Source organism: Neophocaena asiaeorientalis, unplaced genomic scaffold (assembly GCF_003031525.2).
Source record: "Neophocaena asiaeorientalis asiaeorientalis breed wild unplaced genomic scaffold, Neophocaena_asiaeorientalis_V1.1 scaffold114, whole genome shotgun sequence".
NCBI classification, from domain to species: domain Eukaryota; kingdom Metazoa; phylum Chordata; class Mammalia; order Artiodactyla; family Phocoenidae; genus Neophocaena; species Neophocaena asiaeorientalis.
In genome coordinates, this window is record NW_020173116.1 from 9,140,479 (window position 1) to 9,161,133 (window position 20,655).

The following is a 20,655-nucleotide window of genomic DNA, read 5'->3' on the forward strand; positions in this document are numbered from 1 at the left end:
GTACAGAAAAGATCTGGAGGGACACACAATGGCTTATCTCTGGGGAAGGGATGATAGCTGTTTACTCTTTATGTTACTGTAGTGTATGATTTTCTTAATTACTCATGTAAATGAAAAGATAATTAAAAAGAAAAAAGTCTCCCAAGTCTATTTCTCACTTTCTCAGTGTGAACAGCTTGTCTTTTACTGAGGAAGCCCCATGCCATCAGCAGAAGGCTCTGTATCCTCACGTCCACCTGAATTCACTTGAACTCCCAGGGGCTACACAGTGGAGTCACCTGGGCACCATCCCCAGAGGTTCTGATGTAATCAGCCAGGAATGGGCCTGGGTATCAGGCAGTGTTAAAGCCCCCCAGGTGACTCCAAAGTGCAGCCGGGTTAAGCAGCAATGGGCTTGCTCCTTTTATGGGGTCCAAACCACGCCCAGCTATTCCCACGCCCCCCCTCCACTCCCTTAATTGTGTCAACACCACCTCGTCCTCCCAGGGGAGCTGGAAATACTGCAGAGGTAGAAGCAGCGGCACCTGGCGAGCAGAGGACGAGGTGGGAGCCCACGGCCAGGACTGGCAGGGCTGACATCATGCTGCAGGACCACTCACTGGACAGCAAAGGGCATGGCCAGCCCACTGCAGAGGAAACCTTTCCCCTGGACCTGACAACCTGCAAAAGGCAGGGTCTGTTAAAGCATTTCCACTTTTCTTAAGCTTTCTTCCCTTCTTCTGGATCATCAGCTGCCACTGTTTCTCGTACACAGAGCAATCCCTGTTTTTGTTGTTAGAGTGTTGGTTTTTTTTGCTTTATCTGGAAGACCCCTTTGACTGACTTCTTCTTTTTCCCCCATGTGGGATGTAAAGGTGTATTTCTGAGCCCCTCCAGGCACAAAAATACCTCTATCGGTCCTCACGCTTGACTAATAGTGTAGCAGGGAGTAGCATTCTACGTTGGAGATCATCTCCACCAAACCTGGCAGATACAACTCCACTGTGCTGACGAGAAGTCTGCTGCCAGTTCGATTTCTGTTCTTTTTGGCAACCTGCTTTTTCTTTCCAGAAGTTTAGCAATATTTTTCTTACCCTTAGAATTCTGAAGTTTGGCTAGAATATATTTCCCCCAGGCCTCTCCTTCGGATGAGAAGCTGGGTAAGTGGGACAGGCTGGCAGCCTGGGACTCTCACAACTGCCGAAAATAAGAAAGCTTTACCCTGGGTGCAAAGCGTGTGAGGTCTTTCACTCCTGGAGAGCATCGTCTCTCCTCTTTTATTCTCCTCCATGTCCGTTCTGAGGTCTCAGGTCACCTCAGGCTGTGCAATGTTTCTTGGTCAGAGCCCAGCACCACCACCAGGAGCCTGTCTGGGCAGACTGCCCACCTTCTTCAGAGAACGCTCTCGGTTTTATCCTGGAGGCAAGATCTGCTCTGGGCTACTCTGATCTGCAGTAAGCGTCAGTGGGGGCTCCCAGGGGGTGGCGGGGGGCATTCGTTCCACATAAGTTCTCATTCTTCGTGTTTAACCATGTGGAGACTGGGGCTTCCCCGGGGCTCCGTGAAAAACTCACTCACGTGTCTCTCCAGGGTCTTGGGCTGCTTCGGTCTCTGCTCTGCTTTCCTTGTCAACCCATTCTGTTTTTACCTTCTAGGCATTCCTCTGCATTTCTGGTCTGCTAAGGGTATTGTGACTTCCTTCTTTTCGCCTCGTCTCTCATTTCACTGGGACCCAGGGAAGGAGGAAAGCGGATGTCTGCCTCACCTACCAGCCCAAACTCTCGGGGTAGTAACTCTATTAAATCAAAGTTCCGGAGAGAATCACAGTGATCACCTCATGCAAACCCCTCATTAGAGAGACGAGGAAACAGACCCAGAAAAGCCAGTGACTTGTCCATGTGCCACATCTGCTGGTCAGTGGGAAGCCAGGACAAACCAAGGGCCGGGCCACACAGGCAGTGCCCGTAAGCCAAGACCATGAGACTTCCCCATTGCTGGAGGTTTGCTTTAATCAGGAAATCAGACAAGGCTTCACACAAGAACAGGTAGGTGCCCTTGGACCTGGCAGGGCTGTGAACCAGCAGAGCCCGTCAGCGCTCTGGGGCCCTCGTGGCAGTCTGGATGGCTGTGGGATGCAGGGCAAACTGTCCCCGAGGGTCCCAAAGACCAGGCTGGCTGGACTTCAAAGATGGCCGAGTCAGCCCTGGGCACAAGGCACAGCCCTCCCCTGCCTAGCTGGGGGCAGGGGGTGGGGGACCACAGGGTCACCCAGCCCACATCCCTCCAGCCCCTTGGGTCTAGGGCCTGAGCACATGAGCAAGACACAGGCGCTCCCAGCTACAGCTGGACGTGCCCACAGCCTTCAGACCCATCTTAGGGTCCAATCAGCAACACCTATGCCCAGACGTGGACTCAAGACACCGTGTTTTCCAAGTGGAAAGCCATCTTTTTTTATTATTAATTTTAATTGGAGTATAGTTGCTTTACAATGCTGTGCTAGCTTCTGCTGTACAGTGAAGTGAATCAGCTATACGTATACATATATCCCCTCTTTTTTGGATGTCCTTCCCATTTAGGTCATCTCCTTCCCATTTAGGGGACTGAGTGGAGTTCCCTGTCCTATATAGCAGGTTCTGGTCCCTGGAACCAGAGTGGGGTTGGAAAGAGGAGGAGGGAGAAGACAACCCCCCCTCCACCTCTGGAAACAGTCTGCCCGTAGGACCATGCTTCAGGGAAGGGACAGCTCGGGAGAGGCCGAATTGGGACGTGTTTCAAAGTTAAATAGCGCAGAGAAGGGACAACACCAGCACATCACGTGAGAGTCACGTGGAGGAGAGCGATGATGGGCAGAGTGGCCACACGACGCAGCAGTAGATGAGATTTCCCCTGAAATGTGACAAAACCCTCGGGGCTACCCGACGTCACCCATGGAGGGAGTGGGGTGGGCCCTAGTGGCTCAGCTTTGGTGAGTGGGCAGCAACCTGTATAGTGTGAGAAGGGAGAAAATCCATATGATGTGAAGAAGCAGCAGATTTGTGACGTAACGCAAAAGGAGTGCTGTGTAGCTTCTCCAACAGCCTCAACTGCTCCAGCTCCCGTCCTCTCCCTCAGTGGCATTTGGAGTCCATGTTGCATGGTTTAACACAATTACTATTCAAGTATTTAAAAGGTTATTATTTCCCTGACCAGACTGTAGGCAAATGAGAAGGCAGGGACTGGCACCTTGAGGCCATTACATTCCTGCTGGCCACTGGCTCTGGGATTTTACAGATGACTCCGTCCCTTCTACATAACATCTTCCCTCAGCACTTTCTAACTCGAGGCACTGTGCTCGGTGCCCAGGACACAACAGTGACAACACAGGGAGGACGCTGTCTGCAGAGATCTGGGGGCAATGATGATACAGCGTGTCAGGTGCCAGGACAGAAGAACAGGCAACTCTTGGGCCAGGAGGGAGGGATGCTCAGCCCAGAAGAAAGTGGCATGTAGGTAGAGGATGAACAGGTGGACGGAAAACTTGCCGGACGAATACTGTGTGTGGTCAGGGGTTGGAGGCACGGTTCCAAGTACAGGGAGTAGCATTCTGCAAGGGCACGGTAAGACACTGAGCGTCGGATTGGGGGTGGGTACGAAGACTAAGCTAGAGAAACAGGCAGAGGAAAACCAGATGGTTCAAGGATAGACATGAAGCCACGTCAAAGTGTTTGGACTCTATTAGCTCTTTGGCTAAAAGGTGGAGCTGCGGTGGTGGCACGGGGTGGAGAGGAAATGGGCCCATTTGAGAGCTATTTAGGAGACAGAATTTCAAGACACGGTGCCTCAAGAAGGGCTGGGGAGAGATAACGAGGATGGACCCCGGGTTCAGATTCAGGCAAGTGAGTGGACAGTGGATTCCTGAGGCAGGAGACTCGGCTTTGAGAGAGAAGTGTATATCATTCACAGTTCTGGACATGTCTCCAGAGGAGAAACCACTTCAAGGGAATAAATTAACAGCTGAAAAGGAATCGCTGTTCTAAGTTTATCAATTTCATGGAAACACTTATAATCATATAAACATTCATATAAATACACAAAAGGAAATCTTGAGAGTGGCCAAAAAAAAAAAAAAAATCACCCAAACCTGCATCCTACATATATTCTAAGGGGCAAGTCTGGAGCAGAGGTGCAAACTCCATGACCTTTTATACAACAAAGAAAACCAGATCGTAACCTTGGGTACGTCCTGACAACCGTCAGCCAAAGGACACTTGCAACATGAGACTGAGCCTGGGTTGGGGATCTTTCTAAACCTCTCAGCACAGATGTTGTTACTTCAGGAGAGGAGGGGACCTGAACCTGTCCTCAGGGACTGGACAACTCAGGCACTCCTCACCCTTCAGGAATTATTTTATTTTTAAATTCTCATCCAGTAAATCTGACTTGTTTTCGGTGCACAGTCCCATGAGTTGTGACACATGCCTAGATTCACATAGCCACCCACTGCCAGGACACAGAACTGTTCCATCGCCCCCCAAACCCTCCCCAGCGCCTCTCCGTTATCCTCCCCTCCCCCTACCCCAGCCCCTGGCAACCACTGATCTGTTCTCCGCCACTGTGGTCCTGTCTTTTCGAGAATGTCACAAAAATGTAATGGCACAGTATGTAACATTTTGAGACTGGCTTCTTTCACTAAGCATGATGATTTTGAGATTCATCCAAGCTGCTGCGTGTTCCCATAGTTTGTTCCTTTTAGCCTTCTGGTATTAAACACAAAGCACTGACAGCATTGCAAACATTTATTTGCTTTGCTCCTTTTATCACCTACGTGGATACTTTTCTCTTACACGGATGCCAAAGAAATCATCTTTGTCACAGGGGCCCTGGTAGCAGCAAACCAAATTCATCATATGGGGTACGCAGTAAATCAGTGCCTCTTGTTGAAATAGATTAGAAAACACTACAGCCCTGAAGGTTCCGTTTGGTATAACTCTGCGGGGGGAGTCATGTTTAACTCCTAAAGTAGGGATGCTCCATGTAACCCAATGAAAAAAAGAAAAATTAACCTATAATTCTTCAAAAGCCTAACTTGGGGGCTTCCCTGGTGGCGCAGTGGTTGGGAGTCCGCCTGCCGATGCAGGGGACATGGGTTCGTGCCCCGGTCCAGGAGGATCCCACATGCCGCGGAGCGGCTGGGTCCGTGAGCCATGGCCGCTGAGCCTGCGCATCCGGAGCCTGTGCTACACAACGGGAGAGGCCACAACAGTGAGAGGCCCGTGTACCGCAAAAAAAAAAAAAAAAGCCTAACTTGGGAGATACAGTTAAGCCTCAGCTATTGCTTTTCCTTACTATTCTCTTAAAAATAAGAGAGGAGGGGTGCAGAGCAATCCTGTGCTCAGCTCGCCACAGGCTTTTGAGCTACAAGGCAACTCGGGACAGCACGCTAACTTTGTGCCATCCTTTGTGCCAGCAAACATCACTGGACTCCGGCATGTATGTGCTCAGCACAGCACTGTGAACGCCCTGCCCTCAAGGGGAGGGAGGAGTTCCAGATGATTCCCAAACTGTGGAGCCCACTGTGAGGGCTCCTTCAGCCAGCTTTCTCCCCTCACTGAAGCTTGCTGAGGTTCCATTAAAATCACAGCCCCCCAAGCTTTCATCATCAATGGGGTGGGTCAGGGGGCCCCAAAGCCTGCTGAGCAGCTGGGGAGGCTGATGTGAACAGTGAATCCACATGTAACTGATCAATAGTTGATTGCCTGAGGGTTTAGATCCAGATACAAAGACTATGGGATCAGCTGAAGGAAAACTCCCGGCTGGTCATTCGGCTGGAATGTGGAGTTTTACTGGTGGTTGTTGGAGTTTTACTGCTTTTTTCTCCACACCAAAAAGAAACAACAGTCAACAGTCAGTGCTCATTTAAAGGGCCATGAGCAAGTCAACGCGGTAAGCAACATGGGGGTCTGAGGGAGATCAGAGTCCTCACTTCCCTAAGGTCAGGGGCAGAGAAGACATGCCCACAGTAAAAGCATCAGAGCATGGTGTCACCTGATGAGTGCCGACGTGGGACCGGGCGACAAATGTCACCACGTTCAGGAAAGGGGGGTCCAGGATGGCCAGCCAGCCGTCCCGGCTCTCGGTCAGGCAGGGCACACCTTGAGCCCTCTTACCCCGCCAGAGCAGGTGCACTCTGGGCCTAGGGCAACACAGCACGGAGCCTTCAAGGATGCGTGGACGGAGGGCTTGTAGCCTGTCACGGCGGACCGAAAAGGCCAAGGGCAACGGAAACACCGCCACTGTGCTCAGGGAACACGGGGGCTGCCCAGGCCCATTCCCACGAGACCACCTGTTATTTTCTTAAGTAGAAGGATGCATCAGTTTCTGCCAGAAAGGGTGTGTTTTTCCAAAAAGAGGAAGACAGAGACTGAAATCCAGAGAGGAGGCACGATGAACAGGCTCCTCTGTGGTGATTACAAACGCCCCAGTCAATTCACGACCGCCAGGCCTCCACAAGGCCAAGATGCTGGAAGCACCGCTCTGACCCGCCCAAGCTCAGCGGGAGGGGCCTTGTGGGCAGGAGAGGTGGCAGCCCCTGAATATGACAGTCACCTGCTGCCACGGGAGCCAGCCCACTCCGCCCAGATCCCAGTCCTAGCAAAAGGCCACTTGGCCACTCTTCCCCACACAGCCTGATGGTCCAGTGGCAAGAAGTGGCCGAGGGTCCATCACTGGCCACCGGGCAACACAGAGGGATGAGACAAGGTCACGTAACCTCAAGCCATTAATCCTTTCTTTCACATTGAAAAATATTTCATGAGCAACAAGGATTTACTATATAGCACAGGGAATTACACCCAATCTATTGTAATAACCCATGATGGAACACAATCTGCAAAATGCTGGCTCACGCTGCCGAATACTCCACTCCTGAAACTAACACGATATTGTAAATAACTACACTTCAACTTCAAAAAATTTTCAAATATGTAATCAGCACCTAAAAACGGCAGAAGTCTACAGGACAAGAGTCCTCACATAACCTTGGTAGTTTCGCGAGCGAGTCGGTCAGACGTGATAAGTTACACGAGTCCACACGAGAAGGAAATCACATCCCTAAGGCAGAACGTGGGCAGGCGCCAAATGGACGGTCCAGTGGCTGCCAACACTCTGGGTTTGGAGGCCCGGGGAGGATGCTGCGATGTGGGGACCGCAGCCAAGCTCTGCTGGGCAGGGAGGGAGGGGACGTCCAGGTGAAGGGACAGGGCGGGTGGCCTTGCAGGAGGGGATGCCCCTGAGTGCAGTGTAGCAGTGGCAAGGTATCAGCAGACAGACTGGCCCCAACGGACTGGAGGGGAAAACGTGGCTAAGGAGGAAATGAGGGGAAAAAGGCTGAAAGGCTGGTGCTGCCTGATAATGGAGGGCCTGAGGGCGAGACCCCCGGATGTGTGTGTGGGAAATCTTGGCCCAATGGGAGTGAGGGGGAGGGACTAGAGGCTCCACGTGTGGGTGCCCTGGTGGTCCCTGCGGCCAGAACCAGGTTACTGAACCTGCCCAGCAATGATTCCCCTAGTGACCCCCCTACCCGCTCCCAGCTTTCCAAAGGGGGCTGAGGAGCAGGAGAGAAAAAAGGCAGAGGTGAGGGCTTCCCTGGTGGCGCAGTGGTTGAGAGTCCGCCTGCCAAAAAAAAAAAAAAAAAAAAAAAAAAAAAAGGCAGAGGTGGGTCTCAGGGCCTGTCAACTGCGCAGGTGTACAGGGCGGGGAAGGTGGGCTGTTTCATAAAGCAGAGGAGGGCAGGCCTCCCGAGAAGACCACGCAGAGCCGTCCCATCCTGATCTGCATCCCAAAATGATGTGAGGGCACGAGCCCAGTCAGGGGGAGATCTGAGCCTCTTCCCGGAGCCTCATGGGGCAGAGCAAACCAGCCACAGGGAATGACCAGAGACGGCCTGGGTTCAGGGCCCGTGGTGGCTGCCCACACAGCACCTCCTCATCTGAGAAGGATCAGGTCCTCCAGCTCCACCTTCAGTGATGGTGGCAGTCAGAGGATGAATTAAGTTCCACCGAAAGGAAGTCTGAGCCCCCCCACCCCATTCCTTAGGACAGGAAGTGATTCAACAAGTAAATGGGGTAGGGACTTCCCTGGTGTGTCCAGTGGGTAAGACTCCGCGCTCCCAATGCAGGGGGCCCAGGTTCGATCCCTGGTCAGGGAACTAGATCCCACGTGCATTAACTAAGAAGTCCGCATGCTGCAACTACAAAAAAAAAAAAAGATCCCGCATGACACAACTAAGACCCGGTGCAGCCTGAATAAATAAATAAAAATTAAAAAAAAAAAAACAAATAAAGGGGTAAAGGGCAGGGGGAAGGGTGTTCAAAGCAAGGGGCTCCGCCACTTAGAGCAAGGTGACCTAGGGCAAGTCCTGTGACCCCTCGTGGCCTCTCTTCACTCCCTCATCTGTGAAATGGGACCATACCTCTTTGCAGGGCTGCTGAGAACTAAATGAAGCTAGGCTGGCACAGGACCTGGCCAGGGAAAGGCTAATAAACAGTGACCGTTTTGGGCCTCATGAGGCCCCGGAGCCTCTGCTGCAGCGGGAATGTCGCCAGCACCACGCAAAAGGATTTCCAGTTTGGGTTCCCGCAAGCGACAGGAAGCACCCTTCCCACCAAAGGTCTGCTCATCTCCAACGCTCGGAGAGCCCTGATCCTATACATACGGCACAGAGGGCACGGGTGAAAGCACCATCCCAGGGCTCCCTCTCTCCTGAGCCCAGAGCCCTGGGGGCACAGCAGACATCCCAGGGGGACCAGCACAGGTGGCCTGGGGGTCCTGACATAGCCCAGCGCCCCGGCGCAGAGGGCCCAGGCTGATGTCGCATCCACTGAGCATCTCACCCGGGATGCTTATCTGTGTGATGGGACCACACATCAGACCACAGGGCCCCCAACCTGCAAGGAATCCTTCTGTCTCTACTTCAAGTCCTGAATCACAGGAGAGACAGCCTAGCGGTGGGCTCCCTCAGGAAGCCAAGTGAGCGCCCTTCCCTCTGTGCCCCTGGCCCTCGTGGAGACTGGCAGAGCCAGCACCCTGAATCCACCCTGAGTCCAGGTGGCCTGGAGCAGAGGCGCTCACTCCTGCCCCACCCACCCCAGGCCCTGCAGACCCAGTGCCAGGACAAAGGAGCAGTGAGTACTGTGGCCAAGGGTACCTGGCCACCATCGGGCAGCTGAGGGACCAGCTTTCCTGAACCCGCCAAATGCCCACCTCGGGCCACATCATGTTCAGAATTCCCTGATTATAAATCCATTTTGCTTACCCCCCTATTTTTTAAAAATCCCATCTAGGAAAAAAATAAAGGAGTCCTCGGGCTTCACTGTGTCAAACAATTCCACCTGTGGGAAGAGGCCACAGCTCTGCAGGCACATAGACGAGAGATAAGTTTAAACCACTGCGAACACTTAAATCAAGGGACAGGGTTTTTTTCTCTAAAGCAACAATATACCATGATGAAAAACATTTGCATTCTCATTAACTCCGAATGCTGAGAACGAGCTAAGGCTTCTTAACATGCCCCACCCTGCAATTGTTCTGCAAGTGGATCTTAGTAGTAAGTTTTATTTCTGATACGTCACTGAGTTAGGAAAAAAAAAACATTCTTCCGGCATTATCCCCAGGCGCACACACAATGTGCGGTCCTGAGATTAGAAATGCTGCTGCAACCATCAGTCCTGCTCGCCCAGCCCTCTGTCCAGGTGGTGCTGCCTTGTCTGATCTCTGGCGCCCGGAATGACATCTGCAAAACAGAGTCCCCGGAGCCGCCCTCATCCCACTGCCAGCGATACCCTGAGCTCCTGGCAGCTTCGCGGTGGAGCCGGAGCCTCACACCCGGTGAGGATGAGTAAAACAATCCCCAAGAGAGAGAGTTATACAAAGTGAGGGGCCGCCGAGAAGGCAGGTACCAAATGCAAAAGAGGATGAACTGACGTACCCACTCCTTCGCACGCACCCGCCTGAGATCATTTTAGCCCTGTCCTCCCTTAGGTCCCCCCTCATTCACGCTTTTCTTGAGAACAGTCCACGGGAAGCCACCCCCTGCAGGATTACAGTCGCCATACACTGCTCTCCGTCCCACTCACTCCCCGTGGAGATTTGTTCAACACACAAGGCCTCTTGGCAGGAGCCTTCCCGGAGAGCATTGTTTCTTATTATTACTAGTTCCCCGACCAGGGATGGAACCTGTGCCCCCTGCAGCAGAAGCGCGGAGTCTTAACCACCGGACCACCAGGGAAGTCCCCCGGATAGCACCTGACTTGGAGTTCAAGCCCAAGCCCTGGGTCCTTGCCCCAGACGTACCACCTACCACGGGAATAACCTTGGGAAACCCACAAGATCGTTTTCTGCCTGCCTCTTCATCTGGGAAGGTGGAGAAGGCATTTTTCTGGTCCATTTTGAGGATACAGTGGGATACGGCACATGGATGCCCAGCCTTTCATCTGCCGTGTTTCCTGACACAAATTTCAATCAGAGCAGAAAAAGGCCACCTTTATTTCTCCCCACTGCCCCTCTCCCACAGCTCAAGGTGGCATATGTGACAAGAGTGGGGCCCCAGTAGACTTGCTCACATCCACAGGCCCCTCCAGGCCTCTCCTCCTTGCAGCTGAAGCCAACCCACATTCCAGAACCCTCGGGAGGGTCTGTGGGACCCTCACTCCACCCCAGGGCCGACAGGGCCCTTCCTGTGCCTTTTTACACAATGAAAACATCTGAGGCCTGACTGATGTCGGGCTGGCCCTGGTCTCTCACAGACCTCGAAATTCTGGAGAATTCTTTTCCTCCACCTGCTGCCTCATGTACGCAGAACCGAAATAGCAGAACACGTATCCTCGTGAAGATCAGACCCCAGGGGCAGCCTCGTCCACAAATGACCACGCGACGACTCTTGTTAGAGGGCCTGATTCCCATCGTGGGATGCAGTGGAAAGGAACATGGGATTGAAATCCAGACTCCTGGCTTCAGTTTGTCTGCACGGCCGTAGGCAGGTAAGTGAATCTATCTCCCCATGCTATCCACTGTACCACCGGGCCCTGTGTCATCCGGTGTGGCATTGCCCAGGAAAGCACCCTGCAAATGAGGGGGTGCCATGCAAACAAGAGGTGCCCTACTGATGCACCCTGTCCTGCTTCAGGACTCCGCACGACATCAAATTTTGAATGGAAATGTTGCTTTCACAGTAAAATTACACAGGTTCTCAAAAAACACCAAGGTGAACTCAAGGGCCTACCGTACCAACCTCTGTCATTTCAGTATGGTTCCCCCCAGGCCTTGTCCTTGTCGGCACTACATTTTGTTCTCAATCATTCACAAAACAAATATTTACTGACTACCGCTAAGTTCCAGGCACTGTGGTAGGCGTTGCAGATTCAGCCATGAACAACCACAAAAGACTGTGTCCTTGTTCTCATGTTCTAAGAGGGAGAGAGACAATAAACAATCAGGTATCCAATATGCCGGTGGAGGTGAGGGCTTTAAAACCCAAAGCGCAGTAAAGGAAGTGCTATTTTATATCAGGTGATGGGAAGGCCTTCTCCGAGAAGCTGACAGTTGAGTGGAGACCTGAAGGAAGTGAGGGGGTGAGCCATGGGGATGTGGAGGGGAAGAGCCTGCAGGCACCGGGGTTGGGGGGGGAGCAAACTCAAAGCAGAGGGATCAAGGGGAGATCAAGAGAGATCAGAGCCATGCTGGGCGCTGGGTGGGGAGCAGGGGACACAGCAAGGAGGGCCTTGTAGCACATGGACAAGACTGAATTTTATTCTGAGGGAAGTAAAAAGCCATCGGCAGGTTCCAAGCAGAGGGCTGGCACAGTATGACATACATTTAAGTTTCATTTTCCAATTAATCTTGCTAGTATACACAAATATTAATTTTTGCATATTCACCATGTATCCTATGACTTTGCTAACTTCACTTATTAGTTCTAGTAGCATTTGCATAGATTACTGAGAATTAGGTCTTCTGCAAACAAAGATAATTTCACTTCTTCCTTTCCATCCAACCTTCTTGCCTTTTATTATAATTTCACTTCTTCCTTTCCATCCAACCTTCTTGCCTTTTATTATAATTTCACTTCTTCCTTTCCATCCAACCTTCTTGCCTTTTATTTCTTCTTGCTGCCCTTTTGCACTGACTGGACTTCCAGGGCTGGGCTGTACAGTGTTGTAAGCAGACTCCCTTGGCTTCTTCCTGATCAAGAGGCAGACATTCCATGCTTCACAGGTTAAAATGACTTTAGCTGTGGGTTTCTGGAAGCTGTCCTTTAAGAGACTGTGGAATTTTCCTTTTATTCTGAGTTTGCTGAGAGTTTTTAATGATAAATAGGCTGTGAGACTTGTCAAAAGCTTTTTTTTCTGCATCTAATAAACAGGTAATATTTCTTTTTTTATTCAGTTCATGTGGTGAATTACACTCATTGAGTTTCACATGGTAAACCAACCTTGCGTTCCTGGGATAAACTCCATTTGGTCACGAGGTGTTATTCTTTTTAAGTACTGCTGTATTCAATGTGCTAGTATTTTGTTATATTTTGTGTCCCTATGCTCATGAGAAATACTGATCTGTAACTTCTTTTCCTTTTTCTAAATCATGGTTATGCTGGTCTCATAAATTTGGAAAGTGTTTCCTCTTTCCTCTTCCTCGATGAAAGAATTTGTATAAGACTAGTGCTATCTCGTCCTTAAGTGCTTTCTAAAATTCACCACTGTAGCCATCTGGCCTGGAGTTTTCTTTGCGGGCAAGTTTTAAATTACAAATTTTATTCTTTTAAAAACTAAAATTCAGGGCTATTCAGATTGTCACTTTCTTCTTGTGTTAATTTTGATAATTTGGGTCTTCCAAGGAATTTATGTCCATTTCATCTAATTTTTTTCTGAACTTATTGAAATGAAGTAGTTCTTAATACTCCATTATTAACCTCTTAATGTCTGTAAGATGTATAGTAATAGGCCCTCTTTCATTCCTGATATTGGCAATTTGGTTCCCTCTTTTTTTTCTTGAATATTCTTCTTAGGAGTTTGTCAATTTCACTCATCTTTTATAGAACCAACTTTTGTTTTTACTGGTTTTTCTCTATTCCTTGTCTGTATTCTTTCATTTACCCTCCTCTTCTTTTTTGTGATACTTTTTACTGTGACATGTATTAGAAACTCCTCAGTAAAACTGCTATTATTTTTGCTTTAAACCATCGTCTTTTTTTTTAACATCTTTATTGGAGTATAATTGCTTTACATTGTTGTATTAGTTTCTGCTGTATAACAAAGTGAATCAGCTATACGTATACTTATATCCCCATATCCCCTCCCTCTTGCGTCTCCCTCCCACCCTCCCTATCCCACCCCTCTAGGTGGTCACAAGGCACTGAGCTGATCTCCCTGTACTATGCAGCTGCTTCCCACTAGCTATCTGTTTTACATTTGGTAGTGTATATATGTCCATGCCACTCTCTCACTTCGTCCCAGCTTACCCTTCCCCCTCTCCATGTCCTTAAGTCCATTCTCTACATCTGTGTCTTTATTCCTGTCCTGCCCCTAGGTTGTGCAGAACCATTTTTTTCCTTAGATTCCATATGTATGTGTATTAGCATACGGTATTTGTTTGTTTTTCTCTTTCTGACTTACTTCACTCTATATGACAGACTCTAGGTCCATCCATCATGTGGTAGTTCTATTTTTAGTTTTTTAAGGAACCTTCCATACTGTTCTCCATAGTGGCTGTATCAATTTACATTCCCACCAACAGTGCAAGAGGGTTCCCTTTTCTCCACACCCTCTCCAGCATTTATTGTTTGTAGATTTTTTGATGATGGCCATTCTGAAGGGTGTGTGGTGATACCTCATTGTAGTTTTGATTGGCATTTCTCTAATGATTAGTGATGTTGAGCATCCTTTCATGTGTTTGTTGGCAATCTGTATATCTTCTTTGGAGAAATGTCTACTTAGGTCTTCTTTTTGGGTTGGTTGTTTTTTTTTTGATATTGAGCTGCATGAGCTGCTTGTAAGTTTTGGGAGATTAATCCTTTGTCTGTTGCTTCATTGGCAAATATTTTCTCCCATTCTGAGGGTTGTCTTTTCGTCTTGTTTATGGTTTCCCTTGCTGTGCAAAAGCTTTGAAGTTTCATTAGGTCCCATTTGTTTATTTTTGTTTTTATTTCCATTTGTCTAGGAGGTGGGTCAAAAAGGATCTTTCTGTGATTTATGTCATAGAGTAAACCATCAATTGTCTTTTAAAGAAATTTTAAACTGGGAAAACAAATTCTTTTATATTTACCACATAGTTCCCATTTCTGGCACTTTTCATTCCTTTATATGCATCTATATTCCATCTGGTGGCATTTCCCTCCAGGCTGAAGACTTTCCTTTAATGACTCCTGCACTGTAAGTCTGCAGGGAACAATTTCTCTCAACTCTTGTCAATCTGAAAATGTCTTTGTTTCACATTTATTTTTGAGAGATAATTTTTTTTTCAGAACTTTAAAGATGGCATTCCACGTCTTCTAGTTTGCATTGCTTTCGGTAAGAAGTCAACTATATCCTTGTTTGTGTCACCCTATATGTAACACAGTTGACCCCTGAACAACGTGGGGGTTCATCTGTGTACAACTTAGAGTCAGCCTTCCATAGCCATGGCTCCTCTGTATCCACGGATTCATCCAGCCACGGGCCATGTACATAGTATTTACTATTTAAAAATATCAGTGTATAAATGGACCCACACAGTTCAAGCTCACATTGTTTAAGGGTCAACTGTGTATCTCTTTTCTTCCGGCTGCTTTTCATCTTTTGTTTTCAGCAATCTAATTCCGGTGAGCCTAGGTGTGGTTTTCTCTGGGTTTACCCTGCTTGGGTTACTTGAACTTCTAAAATCTGTATGTTGAGATTTTTTGCATCAAATTTGAGGAAATTTCCTCAAATGTTTTTCTGGCCCAATCTTTCTCCTTCTAGAACTCCAATTACACAGACGTTAGACTACTTGATATTATCTCTCACATGACACTGAGGCTCTGTTCATTTCTTTTCTTTTTTTTTTTACTCTGTGCTTCAGCTTGAATGGTTTCTCTTGACCTTCTATTGACCTTCACGTTCATTGATACTTTCTTCTATAGTGCCCAAACTGCCGTTGAATCATCTAGTGAATTTTTCATTTAAGATACTGTATTTTTCAGTTGTAGAATTTCTGTTTGGCTGTTTCTTAAATTTCCACTTCTCTACTGAAATTCCCATCTGCTTGCTCATTATGTTTCTATGGGGGTGTATCTAATGACCTTTTTCTCTTTGTTACTGGTCACACTGTTTACGTGTCTAGTGATGTTTTTATTGTATGCTGGACATTGTAGATAACACTTTGTTTTAAATAGTGTTGAGTTTGATTCTGGCAGACAGTGAGTTGACTGGCATATCATCCTGATCCTAATGAGGCTTGTTTTTAGGTCTTGTTATTGTGGGTTTAGCGTGGTCCTTACTCCAGATGAAAGAAACCCTATTCCTAAGGTGTGGCCTCAGGTGTTCAGTAAGAGCTCCTCACTCTGGCAGGTTAGAGCTCTATGTCTCCCAGCGCTGTGTGACCTCCAGAATCTCTGTTTAGCTCACTGCTTGCTCCTTAGTAGTTGTTCTTTTCTGAGCCTCAAGGAGCCTTGTCCTGTGTAAACACAACTTAGTATTACACAAGACTAGGCAACCACTTTGAAGATTTCAGAAACTTTGTCTCCAGTACACTATGCCCCACAAATTCCAGATGTCTCAGCACCCCCAAATTCTGACCTCTGTTTCCTCTGCCCATCTCTCTGTTGGTGTCTGCTCCCCTGTGTCTTGGTTTTTTTGTTTTGTTTTGTTTTTTTGTGGTATGCGGGCCTCTCACTGTTGTGGCCTCTCGCGTTGTGGAGCACAGGCTCCGGACGCGCAGGCTCAGCGGCCATGGCTCACGGGCCCAGCCGCTCTGCGGCACGTGGGATCTTCCCGGACCGGGGCACGAACCCGTGTCCCCTGCATCGGCAGGCAGACTCTCAACCACTGCGCCACCAGGGAAGCCCTGTGTGTTGGTTTTGAAGGTACTCCCCCACAGAAAGCCAGGATGGATGTGGAACTTGCCTCACACGCTTCCATTTGGATCACTGACCACTGAACATTGTTCCAATCCTGAAAACAGTTGCTTCATATATTTTGCCCTGTATCAAAATTGTTGGAAAAAGAGGAAGTCCAGCAACTACTGTCCCACTGTGGCTGGGGTTGGAAGTCTGATTATATTCTGACTCTGGCTGCTGTATGGAAGAAACTGCAAAATGAACTACCTACCCTAAGACCACATAAGAAAAGATTGATGATGGAGCTTTTCTTGGAGCAGAAAACGCTAATGCTTTGACACCTGTTAAACACCTGTGCAAATCCGGCAAGGCATCACAAGTAAAATGTACTTTCAGATAAACCCATGGGAACGTGAGGCCGGTTCTCATCTCTGACACCAAGTAGAGACCTGCAGTTTGGAAGGCTGGAATAAAAGGACCTCCTTCCATAGTTCTTCCGGTTGAGCTCAGCCACAGCCAGAGCAGGAGCTGGCAGTGCTCCTTTCCCATTCGAGGCTGTAACCAGTGGACTGACGGGCCATGTCATCTGGGAAACCAGCCACAAGGGCAGAGGAACCCAAGTGTGTGACCTGGGGAGCTCTGAGGTCACCCTCAAGCTTTGGGTCTCATTTAGACAATTCCAAATCTTCAGCTGTGGGGCAGCAAACACGTTGTGGAGCACAGGCTCCGGACGCGCAGGCTCAGCGGCCATGGCTCACGGGCCCAGCCGCTCTGCGGCACGTGGGATCTTCCCGGACCGGGGCACGAACCCGTGTCCCCTGCATCGGCAGGCAGACTCTCAACCACTACGCCACCAGGGAAGCCCTGTGTGTTGGTTTTGAAGGCACTCCCCCACAGAAAGCCAGGATGGATGTGGAACTTGCCTCACACGCTTCCATTTGGATCACTGACCACTGAACATTGTTCCAATCCTGAAAACAGTTGCTTCATATATTTTGCCCTGTATCAAAATTGTTGGAAAAAGAGGAAGTCCAGCAACTACTGTCCCACTGTGGCTGGGGTTGGAAGTCTGATTATATTCTGACTCTGGCTGCTGTATGGAAGAAACTGCAAAATGAACTACCTACCCTAAGACCACATAAGAAAAGATTGATGATGGAGCTTTTCTTGGAGCAGAAAACGCTAATGCTTTGACACCTGTTAAACACCTGTGCAAATCCGGCAAGGCATCACAAGTAAAATGTACTTTCAGATAAACCCATGGGAACGTGAGGCCGGTTCTCATCTCTGACACCAAGTAGAGACCTGCAGTTTGGAAGGCTGGAATAAAAGGACCTCCTTCCATAGTTCTTCCGGTTGAGCTCAGCCACAGCCAGAGCAGGAGCTGGCAGTGCTCCTTTCCCATTCGAGGCTGTAACCAGTGGACTGACGGGCCATGTCATCTGGGAAACCAGCCACAAGGGCAGAGGAACCCAAGTGTGTGACCTGGGGAGCTCTGAGGTCACCCTCAAGCTTTGGGTCTCATTTAGACAATTCCAAATCTTCAGCTGTGGGGCAGCAAACAGGTCACACGCTGTTACTCTCGCAAAGGCAGGACCAAGTCAACCCTCCAACAACAGTTATTTTCTTAGCAAATGCCTGCCCCTCTCTACAAATGGGGATCTGGATCAGGGGAAGCACCCAGCTATACGACGCCACGGTTTCTCCCATCCGCAGCCTGTGGACGGCTTGTCACGCTAACAGCTTGTCAGGGAACAGGAAGATGTTATCAGCCCAAAGAAAAACCCGAACTCAAACTCACCCTATCGCTGTGAATGTCTACCAGGCAGACAAATACGTGTAAGAGCCTCCCCCTCCCTTCCCTGGGACAAGCTGCCATTTGCCCCGGACAACAGACCGAGGCTTGGGTGTCAAGCAGCTCACAGATCCAAGGACCTTCCCTCCCTCCCCTCCACACCCCGGCACTGCTTCAGGAGAGCAGCAACGTCCAGAATCCACTTGAGAAGCGGCCTGAACCTCACAATTTCCATTGCAAGTCCATGTGTGCGGAAGTGAATGGCATTTACACCTCACCTGTCTTCTCTCAGCCTGGACTGAGTCTCTATTTGCAGAACCAGCCAGAAGAATCCTAAAGGTTCGGAGGTCTACACAGAGGAAGCTCACTGCCCAAAACTTCCCTAACCCTATCTTTAAAAGTATGCAGATGCTAATAGCAGGGGCTGTACAAAGACGTCCTGATTTTAAGCCTCACACAGGGAATCAGCGTTTCAGAAACTCTGCTCCCTCAGAGACCCCGTGAGAACTCTCCGGCAAAGTTTCATAAGAGATTGGCGGAGGGCTGTCAGGCAATTTCTGTGTGAGGTTTCTGCGCACGCCACGAAATTCATATTTTCCAGAGCCCTAGACGGCAGTAGCAAATTCTTACATTTCCCGTACAATGTTCACATTAGGTTCCCTGGGCTTCTCAAGGGGGGCTTTCTTGTTCACGAGGTTCTTTTCTTTATTTGGTTCAATTGTCTGCTGATTTACATGTAGCAGCTGTGTGATGTAAGAGCTACCGCTCATAAGAAGAGGTGGGCAGGTATGGAAGAATTCCTATTAAATGACTGAGAAAGCAGTCATGATTCTTAGATACAGGATCCCAGAGGAGGTTCAGAATGTTTCCATGCAATTTGGACCCAGGCAACTGTCATCAAACCACTGTTCAGGAAACCTGCGGATGCAAAGGAAATGAGCTGTCAGGCTGCATGACACGAGCAAACAGCAGCCGTGCACGAGGAAGCCGCCTCCCTCCCGCATATTCCTGCTCTGACCTGCAAAGGCCCACTGCAATCTGATGCCAGGCTGAGCCGGTTTCCCCTGGGGGAGCATGGACCTGGCACCGAACGCTCCACCTGCTAGGGCGCCCCCAGCCACCTGGCCAGCTGCTCGTTTCCCTGCTTCCCTTTTGGTCAGAGGAAACCTGTTCCCGAGCCACCTGCAAACCCACAGAGCCTGTCCCCAGGTCCAAAGCCCATCAGCGGGCATGATGAAGGGGCAGCGATATGGCTGAGGGACGACGACAGTAAAATGAACGGGTATCAGGGCTCTGGCGGCTTTCAAAAGAGGTAACTGAATCCTGAAGGAGGAAATGCCTGCATTCCGTGCAGGTTCTCAACCCTTCGGGCTTAATAAAACACCCTTCAGCAATAAGCCTGTCTTGTCATCGTGTCCTTTCTCCCCAGCATCACACAGGGGGCAGGGGGGAAGGCTGTTCCCTCCCCACCAGCCTGGCACCACCTCCCACCGCGGCTCCAGCCCCTCCTGCAGCCGCTCCACCTGCTGGAGCAGATTTCAGAGACCTCTTGCCAACAGGCTGTGGGTCAGGACCACCCTCAGGCAGGACACACCGCACACCTTTTGCGAACAGTGCAGGGCAGCATTTTCTCTGAGGATGCATTCTGAGTAGTTCTTTGCTTCCCAAACCACTGCTCCGAGGACGCCCCAGAACCAGAGTCAGCTCTGGCTCACATGACAACCGTTCTCCCCAAACAAGGAGCAGCCTGGAAGCCACACGTGTCAGGGTTAAGGTGTGCTTCCCTGCCACACCCACCCACCGCCAGAGTGTGGGCTTAGAGGCCATCAGGCCTGGGCCCGTTTACAGGGGGACCCCAGCAAGGGTCTGTCCCCAGTGCACACGTTTGATTTTCTGCAAAGTGCAGCTGATAACTGCGCCTACGCTCGGGATCAACAGGAAGATTAAATCAGGTGAGACAGGTCAACTGCTCGGCTCAAGGGTGCATGCAATTACCTCTCAGACAAAAGGGCTGTTCAGGACTCAGGTTCCAGTGAACTTGCTGGACACAAAGCATCAGAAAAATCTAAGAAACCGTTTATTTTTCAAGAAAGGTTGAGAAGTTGTCTTCAACCCCGTATGGCTGCCAGGAAGTGGAGGATACAGCAGTGTACATCTAACCCCTCGGGCCTGAGGCAGGCTGGGCTCACAGTAGCTGTGGTCGCACAGAACAGCTATGGGACGAATATCACACCGGTGTTGCTGGCCAGGCATTATAAACCTTGATTGGGAATAAAAAAAAAAAAATCTTCCCCAAATGATTTTTCCGACGTTTAGCCTACTGCAAACTACTTCGCTCTTCTCGGCTACCTGTTCTGGAAAATACAGAAGTTGTCCAAACTCTGGAACTATTCGTGCTCCAAGATCTCCCAGGTCGGGGCTTGCCGAGGGGGGTCTTTACACCCAGAGCTCTGGGTGGGACCGGGGCGGAGTGGGGGTGGGGGCTTGTCCCAAGGCCAGGCACCTGGGCCGGGTGCCTATCTGAGAGGCGGGAGACCCACAGTGCCTGTGCTTCTGCTTCCTACACAGGCACGTCCCTAATGCTCCGTGGTACCTTGTCCCTCAAAGGGGCATGTTAATTCTGGCCCTGCCCACCTCCCAGTTAATGGTGGGCCCAAATAAGACTGCTGGGTGCAAGCTGTGCCTTGAAAAAAAAAACCAGACGGTTCTATAGATGGGGAGGTTTCTCCAGACTATGGGACACTTTGCACAGATGCCCCCGGCAGCCCCAGGTGCCGGCCCACAAGCACTGACTGAGGGTCCTGGGCCTCCGTGGGCAGAGCACGAGGTCAGGCAC

At 49.8% G+C, this 20,655-nt stretch overlaps 1 protein-coding gene across 1 annotated transcript in view; it reads right to left on the minus strand.

The window, feature by feature from the left end:
- Positions 1-18,168, minus strand: part of CRACDL (CRACD like) — a 98,509-nt gene extending 80,341 nt beyond the window's left edge. The window contains 1 exon segment of the mRNA XM_024743935.1: positions 18,098-18,168. The gene's annotated coding sequence lies outside the window, so the exon portion shown is untranslated.
- Positions 18,169-20,655: the final 2,487 nt, after the last annotated feature.